Source organism: Alexandromys fortis, unplaced genomic scaffold, assembly GCF_014885135.2.
Source record: "Alexandromys fortis isolate MF-2015 unplaced genomic scaffold, M_Fortis_MF-2015_v1.1 scaffold_180, whole genome shotgun sequence".
Classification (NCBI taxonomy): domain Eukaryota; kingdom Metazoa; phylum Chordata; class Mammalia; order Rodentia; family Cricetidae; genus Alexandromys; species Alexandromys fortis.
Genome location: NW_026068143.1, coordinates 1,478,655 through 1,488,682, shown reverse-complemented (window position 1 = coordinate 1,488,682; position 10,028 = coordinate 1,478,655). Strand labels below are relative to the sequence as shown.

The window sequence follows — 10,028 nt, the reverse complement described above, 5'->3', positions numbered from 1 at the left end:
TATTTTGTCTTCATATTTTAATAAAATATATTTAACATTATATATTTAAATTCTCTGACTGAAGTTACAAAATTTGTTCCAATATTCAAACAAATATTTCAGGTAAATTTGAAAATATCATCCTTTTCATGTGCTTTTAGTAAGTTTTCTTGTCTTTTATGTTGTTGTGAACAACATATACATATTAGTTTCATTCTTGTGTCATTAATCATTCTTTGAAGTTTATACTATGTGTAAAAGTCATTTTAGATAAGAAGAATAATAGAAAAACAAAGAGGAGGTTACTTTTTGCTTTCAGATATTTACATTATGATAAATACACAGGTACTAAGTAAATTTCAGTGCCTCTTTAAATTTTTTTTCCTGTATTATAAGATTGTCAGAAATTCAGTTTTATGCTTGCCTTTCCTTTTTGATCAGGAGTTATCTGAATATAGAAATTGATTTCAGCATGGTACTGATGAGCTCTGTGCATTCAGTTGGGTATATTGCAGACCTTTGATGTCCTGTATCATTCTCTTTTAATTTATTTTCAAAATTATCCTTAATGCCTTAAAGATAAAATAATCTCAGTAAATAATGCATGTCTGTTTTCAGTCTGCACTGTTCTATATGGCAGACAGTAGCCACATATTTTGAGGCTTTGAAACAAAACTAATTAGAGCAGAGACGTCCTATAAAAGTAAAATATACTAGATTTCAGTGACTGTATGCCAAGAATGATATAAAAAAAATCTCAGTAATTATCTTGATTACATGTTGAAATGAATTTTGATTATATTTTTAAATATCATTTAACATTAAAATGAATTCTCTTTAAATATTATATTTACTAGAAAATTGAAATGACATGACCATCTGTCTCAAAATAAAAAGAGAGCTGGAATAAAGATCAGTGATTGTATGTATGGGTACCTCCAAGCCAAACATATCGACATAGAATAAAAACGGGAAGGGACTAAGTGATATGACTTCTTCCCACTTCACCATAACAAAGAGAATACAAAGAAAATGCCAGATCAAAATAGAAGCCACTCAAAAAGAAGTATTTGAAATGTTTATTTTGCAGAAAAAAAAATTCTACAAGATAGTCTCAAGCCTTTTTCTTCTTGTAGCTTCACAGAAAAAAAGGTGATGAAAAATGTTTTGGTACTTCAAAAGGTGCTGCAAGTAGTGACAATGTTCAATCAAGCAGTTGTAGGACCAGCTCATGTAAGTCTCTGAACTTCTCATTGTTGGGCCGAGTATTGCTTGGATAAAGGCTTCATCCTAAGGTTTCAAAATGTTGAATAAATTCCTTGGTATCTATTACCAAGGAGAGATGACTGGTTTATTTGCATTTGGAATTAAGTGCAGATTCCAAGTCATAAGCCAAATAGCTACATAGAAAGAAATAATCTCCATTAGAGCCATGAAAATCGGACAGGTTATTATAGATATTCAAGAAATTGATGTTTACTTGAGACAAATTAAGTCCTTCAGTGCTTCTGCTACTTTCAATTGCTTCACAAAAGTTCTCATTTGCTCTAAAGGCATTTTGATTTTCATCAAAAGCATTTTGTCATGCTTGCAAACCATAATGACTTGCCCTAAAGGCATTTGTGTTTGCACCCAGAGCATTTGGGCTGGTCCTAAAAATACTGGGGTTAGTCTCTAAAGCATAATGACTTGTATGAAAATCATATGAGTTTGTCACAAAACCATAGTAGTTTAGACTGAAGGTATCTGAGTTTGAACTCAAAGTACACTGGCTTACCCCAAAAGCATTTGGGGTTTTTCCAGAAGCATATTGGTTCATCCCAAAAGCATTTGGGCTTGTTTCCAAAGGATACTGGTTTGTACTGAAGGCATTAGGGTTGTCCCAGAAGTATACTGACTTACCCCAAAACCATTTGAGTGTATTTCCAAAGGATACTGGTTTGTACAGAAGAGATTTGAGGTTGCCCCAGAAATATGCTGACTTACCCCAAAACCATTTGGGTGTCTTTGCAAAGGACACTAGATTGTACAGTAGACATTTTGGGTTGCCCTCAAAGCCCCTTGGCTTACCCCAAAACCATTTGGGTGTGTTTTCAAAGGACACTGGATTGTACAGTAGGCATTTGGGGTTGCCCTCAAAGCCCATTGGCTTACCCCAAAAGCATTTGAGTGTGTTTCCAAAGGATACTGGTTTGTACTGGTGACATTAGGGCTTGCCCCAGAAGTATATTGGCTTACCCCCAAACCATTTGAGTGTGTTTCCAAAGGACATTGGTTTGTCCAGAAGACATTTGAAGTTGCCCTCAAGGCACATTGGCATTTGTCCAGAAGACATTTGAAGTTGCCTTCAAAGCATATTGGCTTTCCCCAAAACCATTTGGGTATGGTTCCAAAGTGTACTGGCTTGTCCTGAAGGAATTTGGACTTGCCCCAAGAGCATACTGGTTTTCCCAGGATGGATTCCTGTTTGACCCCAGAGTATATTTGTTTGCTCCAATGGAATTTGAATTTGGCCCCAAGGCATTCTGCCTTGCCCCCAAAGCCATTGAATTTCTCTTCAAAACATTGGGGTTTACTTGGAATTCACAGGCGGTATTCCTGAAACCACTGGAACTTACTCAAGTGATATTTGAGTTTGCTCTCAAAGTATATGGGACAGCTTTTTAGGCATCTAGGTTGACTTCTTGAGCATTTGAGTTAGTCACAAAGTAGAAGCTTTGGTTGCCTCTTCCTCCCCAGTGGCTTTCAAATCTACCGGTTGGAACCGATTTTCTTTCCCTAACCACAGTGTTAGCTTTATTTTTACTCTGTTGTTGTCTTACAGGATATTCTTTAGGGAGTGCCATTTTAACTTCACAATGGCTGGAGCCAATGTAATGGAACCTGGTTTCTAAGACCTTTCTAACAGGCTTTTCCTCCATGTATTTGATAAAGCCAAAAGCTCTTCTTTTCTTTGTATCTGAACACATTGGAAGTTCAATAGCTTCTATCTGCCCAAATGTGCCAAAATAAGATCTTATTTTTTTCTTCAGACATCCGAGGGTTCAATCCACCAACAAAAATCTTTTTGATGGGGAATTGAGATTCAATGGCTTTAGCCCTTTTAAACTCTACTTTCTTACCATCCACTTTGTGGTCTTTCACTTGTAACACCTTCACTACAGTAGAACTATCTTCAAAAAGCACGAATCCAAATCCCCTAGAGAGTCTGTTAGTTGGGTCTCTTTTTATGATAAAATCTATTATCTCACCGAACTGAGACAAGTATTCCAGAAGTGCTTGCTTGTTCAATTCTGGGGAAAGTCCTCCCATAAATATCTTGCTGGCATCCTGTTCACTTTTGGTGGCATTGATTCTGACTCCTTTAGGAAACTGGTCTCTTTCATTGTACTTTCTTGCAGCAATGCTGGCTGTATTCATGGTAAATAGGTTGAATGGCATTGACTCTGCTGTTGGTAAAAAAATGGCTGAGGCACAAATGTCGACAGCATTGCCGTCTTCAAGAAGTAAGGAGAATTGTTGCAAAATAATGATGAAATAGAAACAAGCTTGGCGACTGGAATCAACACAGGGAATACTTTGGGTTCTAAACTGGAATTGGGGGCGGGGGAATGAAAAGTGCCTGATTTTAACTGCAAAGGTGTTGATTATTCTCATGAAAATATGAGGCATGCCTACAAACTTTGTTTTTGCACTCATAAGGCCTATGTAAGGGACAGTTCATTGTAAAAGGAAGCAATTTTCATTTGCGTTCCTGCCTTTTCAGATTATATCTCTTTGAATTTTTTTTAAAATTTTTTTTTTTTTTTTTTTTTTTTTTTTTTTTTTTTTTTTTTTTTTGCTTTCTGGAAAGGGCCTTAAATGTCCATGAAATCACCAGTTCATTGTATCCTTCAGGTGAATTTCACATTAATCTTTAACCGTTCGAGGGATTGAGATGGGAAAACAATGTAGATTTGAAACATTTTGCAGGGGAAAAGAATACCTATTTGTTTGTACATTATACAAAAAGAATCCAAAGAAAGAATTTAAAATCAGAGTTTCACTGAGATTCATTTATGTAATTCATCATTTTAATATGTTAAGTGTATTCATAAAACTATTCTGTCATTATAATAATCCATCTCATAAATGCACTCTCCTCCAAAATTCATTTTATTTACAGCATCACTCCTTATTTCTTCATTACCCACTCAATAGTATGAGTGATTTTTCTCTTTTACTTTTCATACCTAAATGCTTTCAAGATGTACCTATGCTGTAGCATATATTAATATTTTATTTTTATTCCTTGTGTTGATATGCTGTATTTTGTTTTTAAATTTTACATCAACTTCATATATTTCACTTGGCAGTTTTGCTTTGTTCCATTTTCCACAGATGCATCACACATACTCACATGCCACACAAATAATCATGGTATTTTTTTTATCTGACACTCAGTTTTTTTCTTTTTAGCTCAATAAGTATCAACCTCACATTTTGCTATTCTAATGAGAAAGCATTTAATATCAGAGAAATTTCTCAAGACCAAAGCTCAAATTTTAGGTACTTATTTTTTGCCTATTTTTGTCCTTGTCACTATCAATTAGGTATAATGAAGTACTTTATGTCTGTCACCTGCTCCTTCTAATATTTGTTTCTTTGAGGAAGGGGATTTTAAGTGTCTCCATAACTTTCACCACAGCTTGTGTATATAATCATCCTCAAGCATTTTTTTTTCAAATAATTTCATGTTTATGGCATCAGTTCTATATTTAAAATAATGGCCACCTACCTTCTCTCTCCAAACTAAAAGCTTAAATATTAATCATAAAGCATAATTTTGAGACAAGAAAAGAAGAATGTTACATTCTGAAAATGCTCTCAGGTCTAGACATTTGCAGTTATCCACATGATGGACTTCATTCTAGTCTCCCTCCTATGTATGATACAACAGTTGGGACAAATGTAGATTGAAAAATGTTGCATGTTGAGATAAAATATGATTTCATAATATGCTGATGAAAAGCTAGGGATCAATTTCCTCAAGGATGTTATTTTGCTAAGTGCCTCCAGGAAATGTCTGTTCAAAATGAATAAATAAATAAAGCTTCATTTTTCCAATAATCATTTTTCTATTAGAATCAAAAAAAATCTTATAATGACCTATCCACATGGTATAAAGTAGCACTGAAGCCTATTTTCTATCACTTATCTCCCCATGGACAAATGTTATTTTCAAATAGTTATAGGATAAATCAGTTTCAGAACTCATTAAGTTTCAATGCCCCAATTCCTAGTAAGAGATTTTTGTAATCAATAAAAATATTTTATAGGTGTACTAATAAAGGTTTTCTAGAGAAACAGAACTTACAGAATGAGTCTCTCTCACTCTCTTTCGTAAAATGAAATGCATATGTTTGACATACTTGGTCTACTTGGTTGTTTAATAAAATGAGATTTTTTCCTTTCTCTTTTTCCTCTTCAATTTCCAAACAGATACATATAATACACACACGCACACACACACACACTCACACACACACATATACACACAGAGAGAAAATTAATTCATTAGAATGAGTCATAGGATGTGATCCAGCTAATCCAACAATGGCTGACTGAACAGAAAACCCAAGAATCTAGTAGTTTCTCAATCCATGAGGCAGGATGTCTCAGCTGGTCTTCTGTAACTCTGGAATCTGAAATAAGTGGGTTCTAATGCCAGTGATGGAATGGACTTTGCAAAAAGATGAGAGAAAGCTGGTAAAGATGAAAAGCTTCTTTCTTTCATGTATTTATATAGGAATTCAGCACAAAGTAACATTAAAGAAACATTAAAGGTGTTTCTTTGTGCCTCAAAATCCAGACTAAAGGCATTTATATTCCTGTCTCAAAAATCTGAACATGAAGTATATTCACCTACTTCAATCCAATCCAAAAACAAACAAAAAAACAAAAAAGTCTCTCACAGGTGTACCCTCCATTTTTGGACTGTAGTTAAAGGTTGATCTAATTGACAAAAAAATAATAGCCATCACAACCATACAATGGTGGTATATACCTTTAATTTCCATACTTGGAAGGCAGGGACTGGTAGATCTTGAGGTCTCAGACAAGCTGGTCTACAGAGAAAGTTCCAGGACAACCGGGACTACAACTAGAAACCCTGTCTTGAAAAATTGAAAAAAGAGAAAAGGAAATAAAAATAGCCTTCAGAATACTTATCTAGTATAGGTTTTCTAGGCTCCCTTATGTTGTCTGTAGTTAAATGAGCTAAATTTTATGTGAAATGTAGATGTTTCATTCTCTGTGAATTATCTTCTCTTTGATTTACTAAATGTTCTGTTTTCATACATAACAGAAAAGTATAATAATGAAAATAAGAGCAATGCTGTCAATAAAATTGAACTCTAAGAAAAATAAGTTACTTCATAAGGTAAAAACTAAATCATTTAGCAAAAATTCCCTGATCATACTTTGATTATCAGATATTATAATCTCCTTCTACCTATATTTTAGAACCTTGTCCATATCATTTTACTTTTATTTGCTGAATATCATTCATCACAGTTTGTTATCTTTTGTTTTTGATTTTTTTGTTGAACATCTATCTTCATTTCATTTGCTTAACTTTTATAGAGTTCTCTAAAAGCCTCTTCTTTAGAACCTGTGCTAATTTTTTCTATATGTCAGTATTACACAACTTCTGATATCAACTTCTGTCTTACCATGAATCAGCTGGCCTGATATATATGGTATATATGCCTAGTTATCAATGAGTTGTAAATGGAGGCTGCACTTTGTTTTCCAGCCACATATAACAGAATAATCACACAGAAACTATATTAATTACAGCACTGTTAGGCAAGTGAATCAGACATATTCCTAGCTAGCTCTTACATCTTAAATTGACCCATTTCCATTAATGTGAATATTGCCACGTGTAGGGATAAGTCCCGCCCCTTAGGGGGTGTGTTCACCTCAGGCTAATGTATACCTATAAATCTGGAGAGCATGCTTGCAGTGCCTGCCTCTGCCTCCCAAGTGCTCCGGCGAGCAGGCGGGACAGAATGAGCCTGTGTGGCCAAGTATATCTCGGACTCAGCACTGGGGCCTGAGTCACGAACTAAAAAATGGCACCCGGGAGCGTGCTGTGTTATCTAGGGGGCTAAACGCTTGAGTCGGGGGCAAAATAGCATGACGTTGGATGCCAAAATGTAACGGCATAAACGAATGCAAACAGATTGTAAAAGTATATACAGCTTTAATGGAGAAATAGACTTACAGAACCACCGTTCCCGCAGAGACCAGGAAAGCAGGAACTGCCTTGGACCATTTCATAGGCCAGCCCTATCAAATGTTTGTTATATGTAATTTTGCTATGTTAAAGTTAAAGCCTTCTTTCCCTTTCGTTTAAACAGAAAATGGGGAAATGATGGAGGAAGGTCATTGGTTAAATAAACTGCCTTGGCCCTGATAGGTAAGAACATAGGTGGGTGGAGTAAAAAGAACAAAACGCTGGGAGGAAGAGGAAGTGAGGTCAGAAATCATGCAGCTCCTCTCAGAGCCAGATGCGATGAAGCAAGCCGCCAGGTCAGACATGATGAATCTTTCCTGGTAAGACTGATGCTACACAGATTATTTGAGATGGGTTGATCGGGATATGAGAATTAGCCTGTAAGGGCTAGAGCTAGTGGGCCAAGCAGTGTTTAAAAGAATACAGTCTCCATGTAATTATTTCGTGGCATAAGATAGCAGGCGGCTGGGGTGCTGGGGACGCAGCCCTGCTGCTCCTATTACAATAGCCATGAAGCTATGGCTTACCAGTGCAGCATGTTACTCCTTCAGTGGCTCCATGGTTTCTCCCTGACTCTGTTTGTTTGTTTTTTTTTTTTTTCCTACTCTATCTCTGCTTGGATTTCTCACCTTGCTAAATTCTGCCCTGCCATAGGCCAAAATTGCATCTTTATTAACCAATGTTATTCATAGCATACAGAGGAAAATCCCCCATCAGCAAATGAACTATGTTTGAAAAGGATTATGAGGAGTGCTTTTGTTAGAAGAAGTTTGTCTTTGTAGGTGGGCTTTGAGGTTTTAAAAGCCCATATTAGGCCCACTTTAACTGTTTTGGCCTATGGATCAGGATGTAACTCTCAGCTAATATTCCAACAATGTCCTGAATTCTATCATGTTTCTTACCGTCAACCTCTGAAATGGTAAGCAAACTCTTAATTAAATGCTTTCTCTTATAATAGTTGAATTGGTCATGGTATCTCTTTACAGCAATAAAACAGTGACGAAAACAAGATAAGTCTTCATGTTTCTGTGCTTTCCATACCTGTCATTGAGCTTCTCCTAGGTAGGCAATGAGCATTCGTAACTTGGAGTTCCACTACTTGGAATGAAATGCATAACATTTAATATATTTTAAACAGAAGTTTACTAAACACTTGCTGAAATCATCTTAACAGTGGACATCAAGTGCTACATTTTTTAAAATTTCTGGTCTACCTGGCCTCTTAGAAGATGAGTCAGTTGCAAATTGATTCTTGGATACTGATTTACTACAAGCCGAAAGAGCTTCCATGTTAATTCAAAATACATGGTTTTGTGATTTGAAATCATGGGTGCTTTTTATTTCAAGTCATGAATGAATGAATGAATATTAGATATTTTGACAATTGTCAGAGGTTCTTTATAAGTTTGTAATGTTCATAAAAACTGACTCTGAAGTCAGAGGACAGAAGGTACAACAGCTAGAGAGAGAAATTAGAATTTGATACTACTTGTAAATAGAGGGAACAATCATGAAGTAAATGTAGACTATTATAATTGTTGTATTTGGGGAACATAGTATACCTGATTTGGGTTTGTTTTACTATTTATTTTAAGATTGGGCTTGAAATATTTACAGCTCTAAATTTATTCATGCCTTGGTCATTGTTATCTCATTCATAATTTTTAGAGAATGGGGATAAAATGAAGGATGACCTATGTTTTTGGAATTAATCTACCTCTCTTATCATGGGACTCAACCTTGGCATAAGTATGCTATGGGACACATAAATCAGAAAAGTAACGTGGATGCATCCTTATTTTATATGCTGGCATAGAGCTGTCTCTATGGTAATATGTTCTTTAATGCTCTGTTGAACCTGTTCTCTTTAGTGAAATGAAAATGCATGGGTTTGTCATACTTGGTCTACTTGGTTGTTTGATAAAATGAGATTTTCCTTACTCTTTTTTTTCTTCATTTTCCACAGAATCTACCAGTGCCCAATACTTAAATTAAGTTGAGAGTGTATGCAGATAGTTTTAAAAAAATGCTCATTCAGGAAATGTTCTTTTCTACTTACTTGTGGCACAGTCAAATAGTGATCTAAGTGAAAGTGGTATATTGGACATAGACTAAAAAGCCATTTAACGTCAAAATTTTTTAGCATCATAACTTGTCTGCTATCCTTCTACTTACTTGAGATCTATTATGAACACTTTCTTCACATCTCTAAATAAGAGAATGATTTGTGGGTTTAGTGTTAATTTTTCATGTATCAATACATAAAATTTTAGGTATCAATATGTCTTAATAAGACATGTACAAATATTCAAACATGTATTTCTCTTAGGAATGATGCTTATAAGAGTCAATTGATTTATATTGTTCTCAGAGAGACTATTTTAAAGTTCTTCATATGCCAAGAAAAAATTATAAGGAGAAAGACTCCTTCTCCCTTATGTTATATAAAATGATGAATTGTGTATTCTAAAGGGAATTCTACTATTTTGGTCTCTGAATTATTGTTTGCTTTAGAATTACTATGGTATGTTACAGAGGGAAACTAGTTGCTATTTTGGGCAGAAAAAGGAGAAAGCTATTCCCCCAGTCATCTGTGTGTACCATAGGGTCGATTACAACAGTATATGATCCGCTGTAATTCTTTTAAATTTTAAAAATTATTTATTTATTTATTTATTTATTTATTTATTTATTAAAGATTTCTGTCTCTTCCCCACCGCCCCCCCCCCCTTCCCTCCCCCCTCCCCCATCAAGTCCCCCCCCCCCG

The 10,028-nt window shown here is 35.2% G+C and overlaps 1 pseudogene; it reads right to left on the bottom strand.

Annotated features, from left to right (window-relative positions):
- Window positions 1–1,277: 1,277 nt before the first annotated feature.
- On the bottom strand, window positions 1,278–3,399 carry LOC126491299 (TAR DNA-binding protein 43-like; annotated as a pseudogene).
- Between the last annotated feature and the right edge of the window lie 6,629 nt (window positions 3,400–10,028).